The following is a 24,521-nucleotide window of genomic DNA, read 5'->3' on the forward strand; positions in this document are numbered from 1 at the left end:
CCAAATGCTTCCATGCTTTTATCCACAGAAAAGAATGTGGATGTGGCATCATTCCCAATCCCCACTGAGATGCAACAGTTTGATGTGCCTTATGGTTATTGCATTAAACATTTTCCTAGGGCTGTTGAACTCTTTTAGCAGACGTGTTTATAACACACATCAGAGCAATAGCTGGATGATTTTTGCAGCAAATGAGATATTTTACTTATACGCATGCAAAAATTCCCCTGCCACCGATGTGTACATATCCAGGGCTAAAATGTATCAAAGCAGGTTGGAGCCTGTAATAATATACTACATTTATTTAGCACAAAGAGGCTTTTCAGATGCTTACAAATAAGAGGCAATCACATAGCCACCTCTGTGATGGAATGTTGGCAAAGGTATTCAAGTCTTCTGATGTGCATGGCTGCTACTAAGTGGGATTTGTTACACGGTATCAAGGTACTGTAGTGTAAGCTGAGATACTCAGCGATAACTGATCTGATTAATAACATAGCAAATATGTGAGAGCATGCACACAGCTCAGGGGCATACTGCTCACTGCAGAAAATTATGAAAGACTTATTGGAGCTGGCCCCTCATGATGCAATGCATTTGACAGATGTTAACATGATGTCATGGGGGAAAGAGGAAAAGAAAGAACTTCACCTGAGTTTCAGAAAATTAAAAATCACCATCTGCACGTAGTGAGACTGATGACTTTTAGGAAACACACTTATGTCTTCCATGTTGCAGATTCTCTATGCCACCATCTTGTTTGAGGAGCTGACTGTCACTTCATGATGACTCACATGCACATGTGTGAGACATACCCAGGTGTGAGACTGGTCCTGCAGCCTCCTGGGAAGTCATGTTATTCCAGGAGGCTGTGAGGAGGGGGGTGGACTTCATCTTTTTCTATGTGAGGGATAAGGACAGGTGCCCACAAAATAGGTAATCTCTCCCTGAAAAAAAACTGCCTTTTCTTAACAGACTGGGGAAATGAGAGAAGCATGGTATGTTTAATATTTGGGTCAAGGGCTACTTCAGGGCTAGCTTCACATCCAGTGGCAGAGTGTCCATAAGGGATGCACGGGCGCCGCCCCCTCTCTCCTGCCACTTCTCTAATACCGTGGAAAGATTCCTGCATTGCATGAATCTATCTATGGACGCCGCTGCCACCCCCTATTTAGGTGTCCAGAACCTTTTCGGGCGCCGGGCACCTGAATTACAGCGGCAGCGTATTTTTTGGAAGCACCTAATTAGAGCCGTAGGCGTCCAAAAAGGTGAACAGCGGGCGCCATGCTGGGTGCTCACTGTTCACTCAGCATTGTATTAGGAAAGCGAATGAATTTGCTTTCCTAACACTGAACTGCCTCTCAGCCAATCAGGTTCTCGGGTCTGTTACCTGATTGGCTGAAACGACAGGCGCTGTGATTGGACGCCTTATAGAGAGGATGGGAGAAGACATCAAGGAGCGTGGAGGACACTGCCGTGACCCGCTGCAAGACAGATAAGTGCCGGGCAGGGGATGCAAACTGGCAGCATTTGATGGGGCACAGTGTCATCAATTGATGGGCACATTGGCAGCAATTGGTGGGCACAGTAGCGGCAATTGATGAGCACAATGGTAGCAATTGATGGGCACAGTAGCGGCAATTGATGAACACACTGGCAGCAATTGATGGGCACAGTAGCGGCATTTGATGGGCACACTGTCAGCAATTGATGGGTACAGTAGCTGCATTTGATGGCACAGTGACAGCAATTTATGGGTACAGTGGCTGCGTTTGATGGCACAGTGGCTGCATTTGATGGGATAGTGGTGGAAATTGATGGCAAAGTAGCTGCATTTGATGGGCACAGTGGCTGCATTTGATGGGCACAGTGCTGCAATTGATGGCACAGTGGTGGCAATTGATGGCACAGTGGGTGTGCATTTGATGGGCACAGTGGTTGCGCTTGATGGGCACAGTGGCGTTGTTTGATGACACAGTGGCTCTGTTTGATGAGCGCAGTGGCTGCATTTGATGGGCACAGTGGCTGCGTTTGATGGCACAGTGGCTGCATTTGATGGCACAGTGGCGGAAATTGATGGGCACAATAGCTACGTTTGATGGCACAGTGGCTGCAATTGATTTTTTTTTTAGTTTGTTTGCGCCTCCCCAAAAATTTTGAGCACCAGCCGCCACTGTTCACAGCTATGCACTTCTGTTTTCATGTATTTTTTTTCTTGTGTTTTTCAATTCCCATTTTTATGTTTTTACGTGTGCTTTTTTTCATGCTATTTCTTGTATTATGTGCCCTGCTTTTAGAGAGATCTTAGGAGAACATGCTATTTTCCAAGAGTACATGGCCAGTTCCCAGTCGTCTCAGTAACCATGGATTTGTACCGCATGAAAACAAATTTGTTGTGCATTTTAATGCACTCCTTTTGACTATGGGCACCATCGATGCACAGCAATGGATTAAAGAAAACATACCTGATTTTTTTTTTATGAAATGCTTATTGCAAGGTTAATAAGTGAACCAGATTCTCTGAAAAGAATGGGATGTCAAGTAATATGTGTTTTAAGGTACCGCAAAGTTTTTTTTACAATGAATATGTGTGAAGAGGGCCTTAAGGATAGCTATAGTGGCAGATCCACAAAGATCTGCCCCGGCGCAGCGTATCTGAGATACGCTACGCCGCCTTAACTTACCTGGCTTCGGTTCGAATCCTCAAAGAATTTGCGCCATAAGTTACGGCGGCCTAGTGTATCTCTCGCGGTGTAACGGCGTGGAATTCAAATCAGCGAGTAGGGGGCGTGTTTCATTTAAATGAAGCGCGTCCCCGCGCCGAACGAACTGCGCATGCTCCATTCCTATATTTCCCGCCGAGCATTGCGCTAAATGACATCGCAAGGACGTAATTTATTTTTAATTGGACGTGAATTACGTCCATCCCGATTCACGGACGACTTACGCAAACGAAATAAAAAATTGTAAATTATACGCGGGAACGACGGTCATACTTAACATTGCGTACGCCACCAAATAGCAGGTTTAACTATACGCCGAGAAAAGCCGACTAGAGACGATGTAAAAAAATGCGACGGCCGCTCGTACGTTCGTGGATCGTCGGAAATGGCTAATTTGCATACTCGACGCGGAAAACAACGGGAACGCCACCCAGCGGACGCCGAAGAATTGCATCTAAGATCCGAAGGCGTACGAAGACGTACGCCTGTCGGATCTAACCCAGATGCCGTTGTATCTTGTTTTGAGGATTCAAAACAAAGATACGACGCAGGAAATTTAAAAAGTACGCCGGTGTATCAGTAGGTACGCCGGCGTACTCTCTTTGTGGATCTGCCCCATACTCTTTTGTCTGGTGTTCAGTAAGAAAACACTATGGAGTTAAAGTGAATCTTCATCCTCTCTCAACTTGTTTTTTTTAAACTTCTGCTTACCTGGTTGCAGGTCTTGCATATTTAAGGTTCTCATCACCAGCGGATCCAACATTGTCCTGCTGTTGGATCAGCTTCTTTTCTGCCCACCCCCCTCCACCTCGATCCCGCACTGCCATCTTCTTCTGAGATGTCATTGGTAAGCTGCCAGCTTTTCCAAGTTCAGCTGGCAGCTTCCCAATGACATGCCATCTGGCCCCACCTCCTCCCTCTTTTTCAATTAAGGACTAACTATGCCTCTTGGGATATGTAATGTACAAATCCCTGGAGGCACAGCGTGCAAAGTGCATGTCATTTGCGCGACGTGCACGGGCAAAAGATTTCACATAAAAAAATAAACAATAAAGAACGAAAGATCCTGATTTACACAGTGGAGGGGAGGCAACATCCGATTGAGAACGAAGATTCGCTTTTTATTGACCCCCTACAGTGTAAGTATACACATTAAACATTTGGTCTTCCTTCGACACTGTACTGTTAAATGTAATGTATATTATGAATTAACTTTTCCCTGACTAGATAATGGAAGACATGTGCTCTAATGTTAAACATGTTTATGAAACTAAGTGAAAAAATTATCCAGTCCTACTCCTTCTTGACTGGATCATGACACTGGGTATTTGGCTGCTTTTGGGCATCCTTGTGGCGCAAAGCAATGTGCCGCAACACTCCCATATTGCAGTCATTCTCCTTGGTGTCAGGTTTTCTATTGGCACCACCATAGGACAGGGGCGGTGCTTTCCTCGGAGCCACTGTGTCATAGAACTAACGGCCCGAGTGCCATGTTCTTTGCCCCCCTGCAGGTTGTGGGGTCGGGCCCAGGGTGTATATCTCTGGTAAGGAGTGTAAGAGGAGTGGAGGACCGTCAGGCTCCGGTATAGTGTGGTCCATATTTCCGGTATGGAGGGCAGTGGTGTAGGTCTGGGGTTGACATCGGGGGGATGGGCTGGCGGAGGTTTGGGCGGAGAAGATGCTGAGACCCCCCAGCCGGAGCCTCATGTGACCGGGGATGTGTCTAGGTGGCTGGGGATGGAGGGGGTGAGGTGCTGCTCGGATGGCCGCAGTGTGAGAGGAGGATTGGCGGGGACATGGCTGGGAACCTGAAGGTAAGAGCATCTGCCAATCCACGAATACTGACTGAGACATCCCTCGATCAGTGTGGGAGATCCCCGACTGAGAATGAAAGTGACAGTTGACACTGAGATTGGAGTGATAACTGAGAATGAAAGCTGAGCAAAGCAAAGTTACAGACAGTTTTGCATGAGATAGAAGTGACAGCTGAGAATAAGCTCTGAGTGACAGCAGAGCCTAAGAGCTGAGTGACAGTGATATGGGCACAGTGGCTGCAATTGAAGGGCACAGTGAGTCTACAGTTGATATGCACAGTGGCTGCAATTGGTGGGTGCAGCGGCTGCAATTGATGGGCACAGTGAGGTTGCAATTGATGTGCACAGTAGCTGCAATTGATGGGCACAGTGGCTGAAATCTATGGGCACAGTGGTTGCAATTGAAGTACACAGTAAAGCTGCAATTGATGGCACAGTGGCTGCAATTGATTGGCACAGTGAGGCTGCAATTGATGTTTTTTTTGTCAGTATTTTTCCGTTGGTTTGTGCTCCCCCCCCCAAAAAAAATTCATGTGAAAGCTATTTGGAGAAGACCTTTCTGGAAATTTGGAGTTGGGGTGGTTATGCTCAGAGACCTCTTTTTTCATTCACCTGGATCTCTTGCAATAGGTTGTGGTTCCTACATTTCCTTAGTGGGTGACTCCTGTGTGATTTTTCTATATCCTCCCACATGCCAGGTAGGGGGACCTGGTGAGAGCAAAACTATCACTCCAGCTTGGTATTTTATGGACCAGCCTGGTTTTGTTCCAAATTCCTTTGACACGAAACAGCTCCCTTATACAGTCATGGACGAAATTGTATTGCAGTAACACATGTTTTGCTATACACATGTTTATTCCCTTTGTGTGTATTGGAACAAAACAAAAACAGGGAGGAAAAAAGCTAATTGGACATAATGTTACACAAAACTCAAAAAATGGGCTGGTCAAAATTCTTGACACCCTTAACTTAATATTTGGTTACACACCCTTTGGAAAAAATAACTGAAATCAGTCGCTTCCTACAACCATCAATAAGCTTCTGACACCTCTCACCCAGAATTTTGGACCACTCTTCCTTTGCAAACTGCTCCAGGTCTCTCTTATTGGAAGAGCAACAGCAACAGCAATTTTAAGATCTCTCCACAGGAGTTCAATGGGATTTAGTTCTGGACTCATTGCTGGCCACTTTAGAACTCTCCAGCGCTTTGTTGCCATCCATTTCTGAGTGTTTTTTAACTTATGTTTGGGGTCATTGTCCTGCTGAAAGACCCAAGATCTCAGACACATACCCAGCTTTCTGACACTGTGCTCTACAGTGCGACCCAAAATCCTTTTAACAAACGATAACGAAAGCACAGAAAACGAAAACCGAAAGACCCATAATAAAAAATGCATTTTTTTTTCGTTTTCATTGCGGTTGAATGTGCCTAACCTTAACTCTATTAGTCCAATATTATTCTACATAAAGAGAAAAGATTCGACATAGAGAGAAAAGATTTGACATAGAGAGAAAAGATTTGACATAGAGAGACATGAAGATTCGACTAAGTAGCTAAAAACAACTGTAAAGTATGCCTGTGAAATAGCGCATGTTTCTTGTGTTTAGAACTGTCTCTGCACAAAGTGTAATTTCTGAAGGAAAAAAAGTAATTTAAAAATGACTCGCGGCTATAATGAATTGTCGGCTCCTGGCAATTCAGAGAGAATTCATTCATAAAAAAAAAAGCGTGGGGGTCCCCCCAAATTCAATTACCAGGCCCTTCAGGTCTGGTATGGATATTAAGGGGAACCCACCGCTGTCAATTTAAAAACAAAAATGACGTGGGGTTCCCCCGAATATCCATTCCAGACACTTCAAGTCTGGTGTGGATTTTAAGGGGAACTCCACCCCAAATTTAAAAAAAAATGGCGTGGAGTTCCCCCAAAAATCCACACCAGACCCCTTATCCGAGCACGCAACCTGGTCGGCCGCAGAAAAGAGGGGGGACGAGAGAGCGCCCCCCCTCCTGAACCGTACCAGGCCACATGCCCTTAACATGGGGACAAGGGCCTCATCCCCACAACCCTTGCCCAGTGGTTGTGGGGGTCTGCGGGCGGGGGGCTTATCAGAATCTGGAAGACCCCCTTTAACAAAGGGGACCCCCGGATCCTGGCCCCCCCATGTGAATTGGTAATGGGGTACATTGTACCCCTACCATTTCACTAAGGAAGTGTAAATAATAGTAAAAAACACACACACCGTGGAGAAAAGTCCTTTATTAATTTGCGGGTGACCCAGAAAGCAAGCTAAGCCTGAAATGTGCCATTTTTGCACGGAGGCAGTTTCTCTGCCCCGGCGCAATTAAGGGGCAATTGTGCTCAGGGAGCAACTTGCGCTCTCATGGTTTTCCCTCAGCAAATATGCAAATGAGGAACTGCCACTGATTCATAAACTTGCGCGTGTGAGGAGCATTTTGCTCCCAAAGCGCGCAAGCTGTTTGGCCGGGGCAAATTTGCACTTTATAAAAGCAGGGGCAAGTTAGCAACAGATGGCCACAGGTCAGCTGGAGAGCAACTACAGCACTCCTCACCGTGTGTAGGGACTACAAAACAAAAAAAAAAAAACTTTGAGCATAAACTAAATATAGAAAAGCTCCTAATCTGAGCAAAAAAAAAATATCCCCAAAAAAATAAAATATAAGCATAATCAAAATAAATAAAAAAAGCTCATTATATGAGCAGCAAGGGATAGGTAAAAAATACAAAAAATAAAAGGAAAATATATATATATTTTTTTGGACATCCTTGTGCCAAGGGTGCCCCGGCTCTGGCTCCTCAGTCTGCGTGGTTGAGCCTGGGGATGGAGCATGGGGTGGGGATGGAGGGGGGGGAGGAGCATCAACCCCTACTTCCTCACTCCTGACAGGTGGTGCCTGCATGCCCTCCATGGCGTTGGCCAGGCGGGTGAGCACGCTGTTGGTTTGGGCCAACATCCGCAGCTGCCGGGTGGTATTGGTCCTCTGCTGCCGCCGGGTTAATCTCCCCTCCTCCCGCACAGCAGCAGTGTTGGCCTCCACCGCACCTGCCAACCTGCTCACCTCCGCTGTTAGCAAAGCGATGGCGCCCTGCTGCTCGACCATGCAGGTGACCATGGCTCCACAGTTGGCACTGACTTCCTCCAAGCTCTCAGTATCTTGTATCCCCCGGTCAGCATGCAGGGGGAGGGCCTGCTGCAGAGAGGAGGAGGAGGATGCCAGGCTGTCCGCCACCCGCTTCAAGTCTCCCACCATGTCCCCTATATGGCGGGTCTGCCGGGCCTGCTCCTCCTGCAGACCTTCATGGAGGCTGGAGGGTACACCCCTCGTTTTACATAGAGCCTTCCTTGGAGGAGAGGCTGGGGCATGAACTGAGGGAGAAGAAGGGGAGTGGGCCACACTGGAGGGAGGGACACTGGAGGGGGGACACTGGAGGGGGGACACTGGAGGGGCTTGCCCTGGAGGGGGATGACGTTATGGTCGGGGGGGGGGTGGTGGGGAGGTCAGGGATGGTGGGATCCTCCTGGAGGGACACTGCTTCCTCCAGATTGAGGATAACGGCCTCCTCCACCACTTCCTCCTCCCTAGATGGACTCTGGCCGAAATCCTCCTCCACCAACATGCCCAGGATCTGCAGAGGGCCTGACTGCACCCCATGATGTTCTGGGGATGGCGTGGGTCGCCCTACAGACGACGACGGCCCAGCCTCATCATCAACATCTGTGCATGACACAAAACAAAAATGTTGCTGGAGCAACACACTTATCATATGTTCCCTTCTACCCCCTCCCATGATACACAGCAGATATGAGAAACAAAAACTTGTTACATGTTCCCCTCTACCCCCTCATATGTTCACTTCTACCCCCTCCCATGATACACGGCAGATATGAGAAACAAAAACTTGTTACATGTTCCCTTCTACCCCCTCATATGTTCCCTTCTACCCCCTCCCATGATACACAGCAGATATGAGAAACAAAAAACTTACCAGTCCACAAGTCCCCAACAGTGGAGTCATAGCCTGGCAGTCCCTCCACCTGCTCCAGCGCTAGACTCTGAGAGATGACCTCCTCCTCCGGATTGAGTCGCACAGAACAGGCTGGTCCTCCTCCGGTGCCCCTGCTGTGCTTTTTAATGAGGACAATTTTGTCCCGGACGCTACGCCGCATGTCCGTGAACTTTTTCTGGATGTCCATCCAAGTCCGGTCCTCAAAGCCCAGGGCATTGATGTCTAAGGTTATCGCCTCAAATATTGCCCTCCTTTGGGCTACGGTAGTATTTTGGCGTTCAGCGCCATACAGAACAGCAGTATGGCGCGTCAGTGCCGCCAGCATGATCTCCATCTCCGCTGCCACAAAATTAGCCTTCCTCTTTTTTTTTTGTCCGGGAGGTGCCATCTCGCAGCAAAGGGCAAAATTACCTTGCTCAGGGGGGGGTGGAACAAGCAGGATGTCATTTTGCACAGGACCTGCACAGGTCTGCCCCTATTTATTTGCTCAGTGCAAGCAGTTGGGCAAAATTTGCCCTGAAAATAGGCGCAAACCACTGCTGAGTGGAAAAAAGATCATTTGCATAGGGCACACCCACTTTCACTTGCGCTGCCTTACGCCCTGATTTTTGCCTTACAAAGGAGCAAGTTAGCAGACAAAAGGAATCCTGAATCAGGTGGCAATCTTTCCAATTTGCCCCAGCGCAGAGCAAATCAGCTGCTCTTCACATGTGCAACTAATGGGCAAATCTACCTGAATCTGGGTAATTGTTTACTGTGAAAATGACAATTGCAGTTTGGTAGTTAACCACTAGGGGGCGCTGAAGGGGTTAAGTGTGACCTCATATGTGTTTCTAACTGTAGGGGGTGGGGCTGGACGTGTGACGTCATTGATCGTGCTTCCCTATATCAGGGAACACACGATCAATGACAGCGCCACAGTGAAGAACTGGGAAGCTGTGTTTACACACAGCTCTCCTCATTCTTCAGCTCCGGGGACCGATCGCGGGACTCCAGCGGCGATCGGGTCCACGAGTTTCGGACCGGGTTGCGTGGGCTTAAAGGGCCACGTACAGGTACGTGGATGTGCCCAGCCGTGCCATTCTGCCGACGTATATCGGCGTGAAGGGGTCCTTAAAGCGGTTGTAAACCGCATATATATTTTTTTTTTTTTTTTTTACCTGTAAGGCAAAATGCATAATCAGCTAGTATGCACCGCATAATAGCTGATTATGAAATACTTACCTCAAAACGAGGTGAACGACACTTACCTGGTTCACGCCGAGCGAGATGTCATCTTGCTCCGGCGTGTCTTCCGGGTATCGCCGCTCCAGCGCTGTGATTGGCTGGAGCGGCGCCGCTCCAGCGCTGTGATTGGCTGGAGCGGCGCCGCTCCAGCGCTGTGATTGGCTGGAGCGGCGATGACGTCACTCCCGCGCATGCGCGCGGGAGATTTAAAATCGGCAAGGTCCGGCGGCTGCCGGATCTTCCGCCGTGGATCCCTCCTGCGCATGCGCCGCCCGCATTGCGAGGGGGATATCTCCTAAACCGTACAGGTTTAGGAGATATTCTTTTTACCTACAGGTAAGCCTTGTTATAGGCTTACCCAGGGCCGGACTTACCATTGGCCTTGACTGGGCTCAAGCCCAGGGGCCCCACCCAATAGGGGGCCCCCTTTAAAAAAAAAAAAAAAAATTTTTTTTTTTTTTTTTTTTTTTTTTTTTACTGGTCCGGAGGTCCCCAGGGGCCCGGAGGCCCCCAGGGCCCCGGACGGCAACCCCCCTTTTTTTTATTTATTTTTTGTAAAAAAATGTTTTTTTTTATATATTTTTTATTTTTATATATATAATATTATATATATATATATATATATATATATTTAATTATTATTATTAAAGGGCCCAGGGGTCTCCAGGGCCCCCGGATGGCAACCCACCTTCTTTTTTTATTTTTTTATAAAAAAAAATTACATTTTTTTATATATATATATATATATATATATATATATATATATATATATATATTTTTTTTTTTTTATTAAAGGGCTCAGAGGTCCCCAGGGCCCCATGTGGCAACCCCCCCTTTTTTATTTTTTTTATAAATGTTTATTTTTTTATTTTTGTTTATTTTTTAATTTTTTATTAAAAGGCCCAGAGGTTCCCAGGGCCCCCCGGATGGCAACCTCCCTTTTTTAATGTATTTTTTATAAATGTTTTTTTTTTTTTAGTATTAAAGGGCCCAGAGGTTTATTTTTTCTTTTTATTAAAAGGCCCAGAGGTCCCCAGGGCCCCGGATGGCTACATATATTTATATATATTTGTTTTCTTCTTTATTTCTTCTTTTTTTTGTAAAGGCCCACCCGCTTCTCAATTTGCGGCAGCCCCCACGCTTCTCAATTTCAGGCGGCAGCACCCCCACCCCCCCTAGGTTCTCTGCTTCAGGGGGCCCATGCCTTAAGCTGTGCAAGGGGCCCCAAAATTCCTGATCGCGACCCTGCGCATACCTCCCAACACGCACGGATTCTGTGGGACTTTCCCGCACAGACAGCTTCTTCCCGCAGTCCGGCAAAAGGGTTAATTTTCCCGCACTGCAAGAGGAGGCAGCACGGAAGCAGGAGGAACCGGAGTGGTGTGTGGAGGACTGTGGCTGCTGAAGGGAAGATAGCCGAGAGCCGGGCTAATGACAGTCTGTGGCCCCGGCTGTTGGCACAGGTGAGAGGCACCCCCCCCCCTCAACAACTGCAAAATCCCCCCCACGCTCAACAACTTTAATGCGCTCCCCCCCGCTCAACAACTTGAATTCGCCCCCCCCGCTCAACAACTTCGATCCCCCCCAATTCTCGGCTCCAGGGGGCCCCTTCAACACTCAAGCCCAGGGGCCCCCACCACCCTAAGTCCTGCCCTGGGCTTACCTGTAGGTAAAAGTGCAAATTTAAGGTTTACAACCACTTTAAGTGGTTATCATATTGCAATACTGCCCTGTGTCCCAGTCTCCGAAGGGAGGGGATCATGTACTGATTCAGTATATCACAGTACGTCTTGGCATTCATGGTTTCTCCAATGAACTGTAGCTCCCCAGTGCCGGCAGCACTCATGGAGCCCCAGACATGACACTACCACCACCATGCTTGACTGTAGGCAAGACACACTTGTCTTTGTACTCCTCACCTGGTTGCCGCGACACACGCTTGACACCATCTGAACCAAATATGTTTATCTTGGTCTCATCAGACCACAGGACATGGTTCCTGTAATCCATGTCCTTGGTCTGCTTGTCTTCAGAAAACTGTTTGCAGACTTTCTTGTGCATCAACTTCTGGGATGACAGCCATGCAGACCAATTTGATGTAGTGTACGGAATATGATTTAAGCACTGACAGGATGACCCCCCCACCCCTTCAACCTCTGCAGCAACGCTGGCAGCACTCATCAGTTTTCCAAAGACAACCTCTGGATATGATGCTGAGCATGTGCACTCAACTTCTTTGGTCGACCTGTTCTGGAACTTGTCCTGTTAAACCGCAGTATGGTCTTGGCCACCATTCTGCAGCTCAGTTTCAGGGTCTTGGCAATCTTCTTATAACCTAGGCCATCTTTATGTAGAGCAACAATTTTTTTTTCATATCCTCAGAGAGTTCTTTGCCATGGGGTGCCACGTTGAACTTCCAGTGACCAGTATGAGAGTGCACCCCATTCACACCTGAGACCCTGTAACACTAATGAGTCATATGACACCTGGAAGGGAAAATGGCTAATTGGGCCTAATTTGATCATTTTCACTTAGGGGTGTACTCACTTTTGTTGCCAGCAGCTTAGACATTAATGGCTGTGTCTTGAGATTAATTTGAGGGGACAGCAAATTTGCACTGTTATACAAGCTGTACATTCACTACTTTACATTGTAGCAAAGTGTAATTTCTTTGGTGTTATCACATGAAAAAATATAATAAAATACGGTATTTACAAAAATATGAGGGGCGTACTCACTTTTTTGGGAGATACTATATATATATATATATATATATATATATATATATATATATATATACTGTATATATATATATATATATATATATATATATATATATATATATATATATATATATATATATATATATATATATATATATATATATACATACATACACACATACTGGGTATGTATACTGTGTATATATAGATATATGTATAGATACATATAGTTTTACTTTAAACATTTTATTTGTTAATTTCTTTTAGGAAAATGTATGTTTCTGTGTAGCTCTGAACATACAGCTATTTAACTATCCATTCTGTTTATTTTATCTATAAAATCTGGCGATTTAACATAGTTGAGGAGTTTCGTGTCTCCTGCTGAAACGTTCCTATGGTAATGTCACCCATAGTTCTCCAAATATATGAAGTCAGTTTGGAGCTTTATGCCAACATTCTTTGCATATGTTTTGATTTTTGGATGACAAATCTTGCACAACCGAAAAGCTCTGGCAAAAAAATGACTCCATATGTTAAAGGAGGAGGAATCAAAACCATCTTTAAAGACTTTAAGCTTAAATAAAAATGGGGTAAAATAACATCATAACTTTCAAAGGACAGTTATACATTTTTACTCTGAAAAATCTATAGAGTTTTGACTAATAAATTCACTAACATCCATTAGCTTTGTGATATTTATAAGATGCTTGTGATAACTGAATTTAAATACTGTGTAAGCGCTTATTTTAGTATTAATTTGGTGCTACAAAGATGAGGTTTTTCGCCTTAGAACACATGCCCTTAAATGAGAGAAGGGGTGATGTAGATAAATTGCTTTTACAACTAATGCCGCGTACAGACGATCGGTTCGTCGGATGAAAACGGTCCGATGGACCGTTTTCATCCGACGAACTGATCGTATGTGGGCCCCATCATTTTTTTTTTAAGTATCTGATGGTTAAAAAAATGATAGAAGAAAACGATCGTCTGTGGGCAAGTCCATTGGTTAAAAATCCATGCATGCTCAGAATCAAGTCGACGCATGCTCAGAAGCATTGAACTTCATTTTTCTCAGCACGTCGTAGTGTTTTACGTCACCGTGTTCTGACACAAATGGATTTTTAACTGATGGTGTGTAGGCAAGACTGATGAAAGTCAGCTTCATCGGATATCTGATGAAAAAATCCATCGGTCCGTTTTCATCGGATGAAGCGATCGTGTGTACGTGGCATTAATGGATTTTCAATGTATCTGCCATTAAACATCCAGGGTTAAACGACACCTTGATCTTCAAGCCGTTCCTGTAGGTCAACTATGACCGTGGGAGGACTTGTCGCCCACGGATACTTCGTTTTTTTGTTTTTTCCGCTATCTTCTGTTTTGGATTTATGAATTAAGGGGGTTATGGCAATGATCATTTTGCATTTGCAATAGTACAAATTTATTATATTGTGTTTTCTAAAGATCCTCTGATGTATCACTCAAATTTCCAATGTGGTTGGGGTTCCCCCAGTGTTGGCTCTCTTTTGCTTTTCCCCTCCCCCCCTTTTTTTTGTCCTCCCTTAGTGATTAGCCAACTTGCCTGTATTGAGATATTCATCTCTGGATTACATGCATTCCAATGCTGTCTTATTCCTTTTATTTCTTCTACCGATTCCACCCTCCTAGGGGTGGTTCTGGTTGGAGAGTTTGATTGTTCGGGTAGGCAGGTTGCGAGTGAACCCTTGTGCAGCTGTTGATGAGGGTCTGTTTGGGATTTCGGTGGATGTGTTTGTGGGTTGGTGATATAGGCCGCTGTGGGTGTTTTCACTGTGGTTTTCCTCTCTTCCCCAGCTTCATAAACAGGGTGTTACTATCTCTAACACTAGGTGGTGCTGTAATATGCCATCTGGTTCCCTTGCTTGTGTGTGGGAACCGTTGTAAGGGAAAGGGGAATTCTAAAATGGGAGCCGCTGGTCTGCTCATGCGGGTAACATAGCCGCGAGTGAAGAGGGCAAAGGAACTCTGTAAGGGAAAATGGAGTTTCCAAAATGGCTGTGGCGGGTTCGTGTATGCGTGGAACACCGCCGCGAGAAGTTCCGTGTTCTCTCCTTACTATAGAACAGTAGGAACTTCTGACTACCCAATGGATATTCAAATCCCAGCGGTGACGTCATACGCCGCCGGGCACAAGAGGGTATTTAAGACCTTTATTTTAAAGGGGAGATTGCTGTGGCTGATCGCACTGTATGGTACCTGCAGGATTCCTAAATCCAATTTTAAAAGTAAGTCATTCATGTGTTAGACTATGACAGTTTTACTTCAACTAAGTAAAAATTTGATCATGATTTTTAATAGCAATCTATTATTTCTACATAAGGGTCAATCCCTTGGGATAGACCATTTATATTGATCTTCCCTGGTGCATTGGTATCATATTGATACCAAGCAAAGGACTATGAATACTTTCAAAGAAGAAGTGCTCAGGTAATAGTTTCTTGCCAAATTTATTGCTATATCCACTGTGAAAGATCCTAAATTTACATGATAATTGTGTGATAAAATACAGTATGGCCCCATACACACGAGAGGATTTATCCGCAGATACGGTCCAGCGGACCGTATCCGCGGATAAATCCTCTCGAGGATTTCAGAGGATTTCTATGCGATGGCGTGTACACACCATCGCATTGAAATCCGCGCTGAAATCCTCTGCCGATGACGTGTCGCGCCGTCGCCGCTATTATGACGCGGCGACGGGCGCGACGCTGTCATATAAGGAATTCCACGCATGCGTCAAATCATTACGACGCGTGCGGGGAATCCCTTTAGACGGATGGATCCGGTAAGTCTGTACAGACGAGCGTATCCATCCGTTGGAATGGATTCCAGCAGATGGATTTGTTGAGCATGTCAGCAAATATCCATCTGCTGGAAATCCATCCCAGGGGAGATTTCTCTGCGGATAAATATCCGTTGGCGTGTACACACCATAGGATCTATCCGCAGAAACCCATTTGATGGGATTTATCTGCGGATAGATTCTATGGTGTGTATGGGGCCTATGTATTTTTTAGATGGCACAGTTCCCCTTGGAAGCTTGCAACCAGTATATAAAGTAGATGCTCTGGGAGTGATATCACTTATCAGCCTATTGATTCGCTAAATGCTTACCATAACAGGGTAGGTTTAAGTTGAGCTACTTTGGGGTAAAACAATAGTTTTAAATGATAACAAAAGTGATGTATTCCAACTATATGATTTTGCAGATGTGATTGCAGAATTATTGTTACCCCCTTATTTATGGCACACAGACACCTCACTGGACCTCCATACCCACCTCCATACCGGGCCTATTCTGGCACTTCTCTCCTATGTACAAATCATCATTCTTTTGCTAGAAAACTACTCAGAACCCCCAAATATTATATATGTTTTTTTTTTAGCAGACACCCTAGGGAATAAAATGGCGCTCATTGCAACTTTATATCTTGCACAGTATTTGCGCAATAATTTTTAAAATGCCTTTTTTTGGGAATTAAAAAATAACAAAACAGTAAAGTTAGCTCAATATTTTTGTAAAAGATGTCACGCTTTAAAATTGTGTACACTCATGGAATGGCGCCAAACTTTGTTACTTAAAAATCTCAATAGGCGACGCTCTGAAAAATTTACAGGTTACCAGTTTAGAGTTACAGAGGTCTAGTGCTAGAATTGTTGCACACACTCTAACGCACACGGCGATACCTCACATATGTGGTTTAAACGGCATTTACATACGTGGGCGGGACTTACGTGTGCGTTCGCTTCTGGGAGCGAGCTACCGGGGACAGAGGCGTTTAAAAAAATATATATATTATTTTTTTTGTACTTATTTATTTATTTTTTACACTTTTTTTTTTCATTTTTTTTTTTTACTTTTATTCCTATTACAAGGAATGTAAACATCCCTTGTAATAGGAATAGTGTGTGACAGGTCCTCTTTATGGAGAGATGTGGGGTCAATAAGACCCCACATCTCTCCTCCAGGCTGGAAAGCATGAGATTGTGAAAAAAATTTCACCAATCTCATGCTTACTAGCCGCAATCGCGGCTTTGTTTACTTCCGGGTACCCAGGTGTGACGTCATCACATCGCACCCAGGCCTCCGACGGTCATAGAGATGACTGGTGACCATCTGGTCACCAGTCATCTCTATGCTTCCCATCCGGCACTGGATGATTCTTTCTCCGGGCACCCGATGGCACGGGAGAGCTCGGAGAAGCACCGGATGGCGGCGGAAGGGGGGGATGTCCCCTCCCGTCGCCTATAAGAACGATCAAGCGGTGGAACTGGGGTGAGAGTGTATCCATCAGACGATCTACTGTATATATTATTGTAATTATGTAAATACATGAATTGTCACTCCGATAAGACCCCTTGGAGGTCTCTATGTATAGTAATGTCCTTATTTTTTGTTTTTTTTTTGTGTCTTTTTCTTGGGATTCATTATAATCTAAAATGTATTTTACAGTTCTGTTTTAGTGATGTTGTACTAGGGTCCTACAAAAGTTTCAGACGAAGCCATGATTGTGGTGAAACATGTAGAAGCTATGTTTGTTTAATAACATTTTTAATTGTGTAATATCAATTTTTATTGATTTCTTTGCACCTCCAAACTTTTTTTCTCTATATTTCCTTGAACTTATTTTAGTATTGTTTGCAATGGAAATCGTTACATATTCTATGTAGGAAGGAGTAGATCAGTTATCAGATTAGATCCATGAAGTTAAACAGATCAGGCCAATATGCTGAAGATATTGGGCCCATATTGTTTTAATACCAGTGAGACCTATGCCTTTCCTACTGGTATATAGGAAATAGAGTGCTTCCTTATTCGGGTAGTCCCAATCTCCTTTGCACCTTGTGCTACTAAATAAAAAAGGGGACCCTATACTATAAACTAGAGGTGATCAGCGAGTGTTAGTAAAGTTGTATATTTACTGATCATCCAAATTGCTCCTTTGCTACTCTTTGTAACCCTTTTGTACCCCTGTCCTGTTTTGTAGGCTCAGTGGGTTTTCTTCATTAGGTCATTAGGTCAAAGACCAATTTGTAAAGTATTTTAACTAACAATAACTTAGAATTGGATTACATTGGTATGAATACACCAAATTTCTGAAAGTTTAAATCTCGGTCATCATAACTCTGCGCTACGGTATTAATTACAAGTTTGTATTTCAACAAGCTAACTGCCAAAGTGACACTATTCACATAATACATATAATAAATTAAGTACATAAACAAATAATATGCATCCTAGGTGCCTGATTATCTCTGCATATTTAAGATTAGGTAAGCCTTATACATCCTAAAGCTACAGTGTTTGTTTTAGTAACTTCAACTAAGGATTACTTAACAAAACATTATACAGATGTATTCATTTATTAAAAGATTATCACAGTAACTCGCATCCCATGAATAATTTGTTTTTCGATTTAATGAGAATTGTTAGACTGTGCATTCATTGTGAGTTTGTGTCTCTGGAAAAGAACCAAACTCCAATGTATATTATCCCATACAGCTAGAGTATATCACGTTACCATTGTCAGCACACTGAACTTCCACTTAGGCTTTGCTGATGTGAAAAGAACATTGGAATCATACCATTTTTGGACACATTAGGAACATTTACTGCAAGGGTGATAACACATAGCAGACATTTTATTTTTTCTGCCTCAATGGCTTATCTACAGAAATGTACAAAAATGACTGCAAATGTGGTATAATGACTGTTCCCTTATTTCAGCTAGTTTAGTTTGTTACTGCATTCCTGAATGAACATTAGGTCTATAGGTTATGCATTTCCCTTTAGCAAACACCCTTTTGAGAACAGATGTAGGACTGATTTATGGATAAATAGAAAAGATGTAGACTTATCTAAAAAAGGGTACTGATTTATTAAGCCTAACTACAGTCAACGTTTTTTTTTTTATTAGACTGGGATAAGAACAAAACTGGTTTCAGATATTTATTGTTCTCTGTGTCCCCATTTGGTAAATGATATTCCCCCTTCCTGGCTATGTAATGGGTTTTAGGCAGTGGCGTCGGGGGGGGGGGGGGCTGGGGCCCCGAGCGGGTCCCTAAAAAGCACTGGGTCTCAGGCATTCACAGCTCTATTATTAGCCCCAAGCAGGGACTAATCAATCTCGGAGCGCGGCCAAGTGGCATAGCAGGTCCCACCTTCTGGAGCCTGCAGCGCCTATGATGGACGTCCCACTGGTCCAATGTCAGTGCATGGCAGTGTAATGGTCAGGTAGGTCAGTGTGTGTCAGTGTGGGTCTGGTAGGTCACTGTGGGTCAGGTAGGTCAGGTGAAATGGTCAGTTTAATGGTCAGTGTAATGGTCAGGTAGGTCAGTGTATGTCAGGTAGGTCAGTGTGGGTCAGGAAGGTCAGTGCGTGTCAGTGTGGGTCAGGTAGGTCAGTGTGGGTCAGGTAGGTCAGTGTAATGGTCAGGTAGGTCAGCGTATGTCAGTGCGTGTCAGTGTGGGTCAGGTAGGTCAGTGCGTGTCAGTGTGTGTCAGGTAGGTGAGTTTAGTGGTCAGCATTAATGGGCACTGCTAAGCCAGGCAGCAACCAGCAAGTGAGCTTACCCTCTGCCAAACAACACCCCCCTCCACACAACCCCACCGCCCAGCGCCCACAGCCCCCCCGGTGCCGGGCTAGGACTGCGGGCTGAAGCCCCTGGCCCCACCTAGCAATGCCCCTGGTTTCAGGCAGAATAGGAAGTCAGGAAAAATCTGTATCTTAGATCCGCTCCATGTTTTTCACTGCTGAAAAAAGTGTCACTAGGTAGGATATAAGAAGAAACCTGAAACAGAAACTCAGACAGAAATAAAAATCTAACAGGGGTTTTAGGCTTCCCTTACTCTACTAAAAAAATTTTTTTGCTTTTGTCCGCATTGCTGTTGGACAGCTCTGCTCATTTCCTGACTGTTAAAATATTGTCTGCAGGACTGAATGCAAGGAAAAATGTCCATAACAGGTCCCCCTATAGCAGTATAAACCTGAGGTTCTAACACTTCTCCACTGTTTCCAAAATGTAGAACAAAAATATTTGTTTATACATACACTTTAACTGAAATATTTCCATTAACCGTGATCTTAACCCTTAACTTATAAGTATTACCCTTACAGCAGTTAATTTTAACCCCTAAAACCATCTACTTCCAACTACTTCCTAAACACTTAAATGTAACCTTAACCTTTGAATCTACAATTTACCCATTATCTTAACTGTTAAATGTTTTCTAATTTAATCCTAAAATCTTACCCTTATCCTCAATCTAAATCTTTACCTAATTGTAACCTCCAAACCTAACCCTTTCACTAAAATCCACATCAGCATGCAGCTCTGCATGCTAATTCAAAATCATCCAATAGCCATTTCTTAAAAAAATAATATATATATTCGGGCTGTGGAAATTAACTATTAATTCATCAATTAATCTTTAATTTTTTTGATCGATCAAAATTCTTTTGATTGGTACTCACCTCTCCGCCGGTTTCCGGGCCTTCAGGGAGTTCCATCAGATGGGCGGTGCTTTGCTGGCTTGGCGCGAAACTTTACCCACGTCTCATGCAGGGGAGGGTGGCTCCTCCCACTTGAAGAACTTGTCCGGACACGTTGTAGGCACGTGCTGTGCTGCACGTATGCCCAAGCTTAGCTGTGTGAGGTTAACTCCCTCGTAGCCGGACAGTTCTAAATACACGACACTCTTCGCGCTTTAATAAATTGCTACTCACGATTTCCGTTGCCAGAGGTAACAGCCGATAATCCTGGACGAGCCCCCACGTGTAGCTCTACCCTCTCAGGAGCCGCTGGTTGTTTTTTGGGATCGGCATATGAATGTCCAGACAATAAATAAAGGTTTTCTGAATGCTTTATTCTCGGCCCAACACGACTAACATCAACATGAGGTAGAGAGGAAAGGTTGATGAAGTAATAGAGAACTTTCCAGAATCAGGCCTGGATATGAAGCGAGCAATCCTGCTCTCAGTAGTAGTAGATACAGTTCGTCGCCACTCTAGCCAGAGTGGGTTAAGTGTCCCCGGACAAACTCCTGCCACAAGTCTGGCAGCCGAATCGCTACTTTAAGGTTGCTGGGAGGAACAGGCCTCTGCCACAGACCTGGCTCTAGGGACCTCTGCCACAGGCCTAGTACTTGAATGAGCTGAATGGATCGAGCAAATTCTCCCAGTAAATTAAGTCAGGGTCACCGGGGTGACAGTTGAAGTGTACCGGTCAATGTCCCGGTCACCAGATCCCCGATGGTTCGTTCAGGCCCCTCAGATAACCTGCCTCTGGGTTCTCCTTGAGCCAATCCCCCACTGTTCAGCACATAGCTTGGGATCTCTTCAATAGAGCTGGGGACCCAGCGAGTCACTGGGGCCCCTTTCAGCAACATGGAACTCCGCGTAGCATGCGATTCCGGCCTGGTAGGCCATATCACCGGGGTCTGTTGCATGTGCACACCCTAAAGGTGGGTGCCGCACCTGGAACCCGCGAAGAACCAACAAAAATGGCGTCTGCCACAGATATACTCTCCCCCAGCATGCCCCGCAAGGGGAAAACCCCTCTAATTGGCCGCTGGGGAAAAATTGCTCTGCCAGAACCCCTCTAGCGCCAAACTGTCGCCCAGGGATGGGATCGCATCCCTGGAGCCCAGACTGACCTACAGGACAGTTCAGGAATGACAGCAGCCCAAATTTAGCAAATTCGGAATGGGAGCAAAATAACTCTCCCATTCCCCACTAACTTTAGCGTAGTGCCCATACTCAAAGTAAGGGGGCGCTACATTTGCAATCATAGTCCTCCCTCCTTAGGATTGCCACCATTTCTACCATCTCCTCAAAGGACATATTGGTGACCTTGTACCTCCTGCTCCTATGTCTGGTGTGTGCTACCGCCTGGCCTCGCTCCTGGCTTGAGGTTGCAGCTTTCTGTGTGTCTTCCGTGGTGTCTTCACTGTCTTGCATTGACTGACCGAAAAGGGGCGTGGCAAATACTAGAACGACCGTCAGGGGCGGGAAAACGTGCGGAGCTTCTCCCCTGCACAGTGTATAAAGGGATATCGCGTGAGTGAAAACGTTGTTCACAGTCTGTAGAAAAAGGCAGAAGAAACGATCATGTAGTACGACTGTACGTAACTTGATTTTGGACTTTATGATCAGTGGATGAGTTTGTGGGTTAGATATGGGATATGAGAAAGCTTAGTAGTAAGAGGCTTGACTGACATTAGCTTTTTTTGTTTAATTTTGACTTGCAGAAATAATGGAGGCCTTCAGAGAACAGGAGTTCTTCACAGAATTTGTTCAAAGGGGCCCCCGGATGGCAACCCCCCTTTTTTCTAGAATTTCTCTTTCCCAAAAAAAAAATTTATTCAGCTAAGATCTGGCATTGGAATGGTCCTCCCACCCCTAAAATAATCAACATATTGTTGCCACACAGCACGTGCGCTTTGGGGGGCTCACGGGCCGCCACTGGAACATCAATGGCCTCATCAGGCACAAGTGTCATGTAGTTTGTTGAGGGTCTCTTTAGGAAATTGTGCAATATGCAGCAGCAAAGTATGACATGGTTCAGATTCTACTTAACAAACCTACAGTGCTTGTCTTGTTTGCACCGCCTGTATACTTCTGTTTACTGCTGTTCAAAGTGTATAGGGCCAAAGGGTCTTGTAATGACTTGGGGGGAGTGGTGGCTGGAAACCCATGCTATTTTTTTCAGTGATTTTTATCCATATTGCAGGGACCAAACATTACATTGAAGCCGCAAGCAGTATTAAATTACCTTTTTCTTATAGTAATCTCATTTTGTGCAGGGACAGTTCTAAACACGTGCCACCTCACAGGCATACTATAGACACCCAGCAGGTACGATATTTAAAGGAATTTAGCTTTTTTCTCACTTTAAGCATCATTAAAATCACTGCTCCAGAAAAAACTACAGTTTTTAAGACTTTTTTTTCCATTGATACATGTTCCCTGGGGAAAGACCCAGGTTCTCAAAGACGTTTTCCAACAATAACTTGAATATTGGGCTTTAAAATGAGCACTTTTGAATTTGAACGTTCGAGTCCCATAGACGTCAATGGGGTTCTAAATGTTCGCGTGAACGTTCGGTCCGTTCGAAGGTTCTGGTGCGAACCGAACGCGGGGGTGTTCATCCCTATTTAACACTTACATTTTCAGAAGTTTTTTTTACTACCCAGCTGTAGCCGGCCCAATCTTTAAAAATCTTCAAGCTTTACTTCCCCTTTTATGACTACCACCCATCACCCTGCATTCTCATGCATGCTCAGCCTGAAAGCCAAGCTTCATGTTATGCAGGCTTCCTATGCAGTGCTTGGCATGCAGTGCAGTCACGTAAGAATGAGCACCTATGCTGGTGGAGAGACAGAGGTTTACATCACTCCAGCAAGGCACTCTGAAAATCATGGCATGGACAGTGTGCCGTAAATGTTAACAGCCAAATTAACCAGAGAAATCTCATGAACGGAGAGAGCTTTGAAGAAAAGCTATTCACAAGAACTAATTACAATAAGGATGCATACAGAGGAAAGTGCATAATGTGAGTCTAATTCCACTTTAATCACTTGAGCTTTGGAAAATTTTAGACCTTTCATGACCAGATCATTTTTTGCTTGAAGATTTTACACCCTTCATGGCCAGACCATTTTTTGCTATTTGGCACTGTGTTACTTTAACTGCCCATTGTGTGATCAATGTTTATTTTTTTATTATAATTTTTGAGATTGACATTTTAATCAGTTGATAATGAACACTTAGGCCGTGTACACACAATCGGTCCATCCGATGAGAACGGTTCCAAGGACCGTTGTCATCGGTTAACCGATGAACCTGACTGATGGTCCGTCGCGCCTACACACCATTGGTTAAAAAAACGATCGTGTCAGAACGCGGTGACGTAAAACACAACGACGTGCTGAAAAAAACGAAGTTCAATGCTTCCAAGCATGCGTCGACTTGATTCTGAGCATGCGCGGGTTTTTAACTGATGCATTCGCATACTAATCGGTTTTGACTTATCGGTTAGGCGTCCATCGGTTAAATTTTAACGCAAGTTCTCATTTTTGAGAACCTAGGGGGCCTACACACGATCGGTTTGGACTGATGAAAACGGTCCTTCAGACCGTTCTCCTCTGGCGATCCTATCGTGTGTACGCGGCCTCACTGATTGGTAAAGCAGATAAATGAAGAAAAGTACCTTATTGAAGCTATCAAATAAAAAGTATGTATCCAGGGGAGCAATAAAAATTCAACTTTGAATGATTTAATGGTGGTCAAGAAGAATATAATTAAAGGACTGAAAGCTCAGTTGAGGTGCAAACTGCTACAAAGCAGTGACAAGGAAAAGCCAGATTAATACAATGAAACTTTCCATAGTCCATTACTTTACAGAAAAAATATACACTGTCGGACGTGATTGCTACAAGGAAAATCACCTTGTTAGTGAGAGTAGAGGAATGGTTTTCTATAATTGGTAGAAAACCACTGTATCTGAAATGCAGAGAGAACCCGACTGTCACAGAAAAAAATGATAGTAGGACCTCTGTGATGTCCAAATATTGTGGAAGGTCTGACCCTTAAAAAGAAAGAGGCACACACACCAGAGTTTCATGAGAGCACAGACTGTCACAGAAAAAAGGATAGTATATCATTTGTGGTATCTACATGTAGGAGAGGGTATGTGCAGAGTCCAAGCACATCAGATCTTCAGATCTTCACCAGAGCACTCAGCAAACAATAATTGACTTCATTGGTAGGTGTACTAGGTTCATTGGTAGGTGTACTAGGACGTGGCCCTCAGAAACTTCTGTGCAGAAGAATGCTGAACAGGAAAAGAACCACAGTGTAGTACGAAGTTGACCGGCCATATCAGAAACCAAAAGAAATAGCAGAGCTGGTTTACTACTGATCTGTGACATAGTCTTATCAGAATGAGTGCAAGACCAATGGACTTT

The sequence above is a fragment of the Rana temporaria genome, chromosome 5 (genome assembly GCF_905171775.1).
Source record: "Rana temporaria chromosome 5, aRanTem1.1, whole genome shotgun sequence".
NCBI classification, from domain to species: Eukaryota; Metazoa; Chordata; class Amphibia; order Anura; family Ranidae; genus Rana; species Rana temporaria.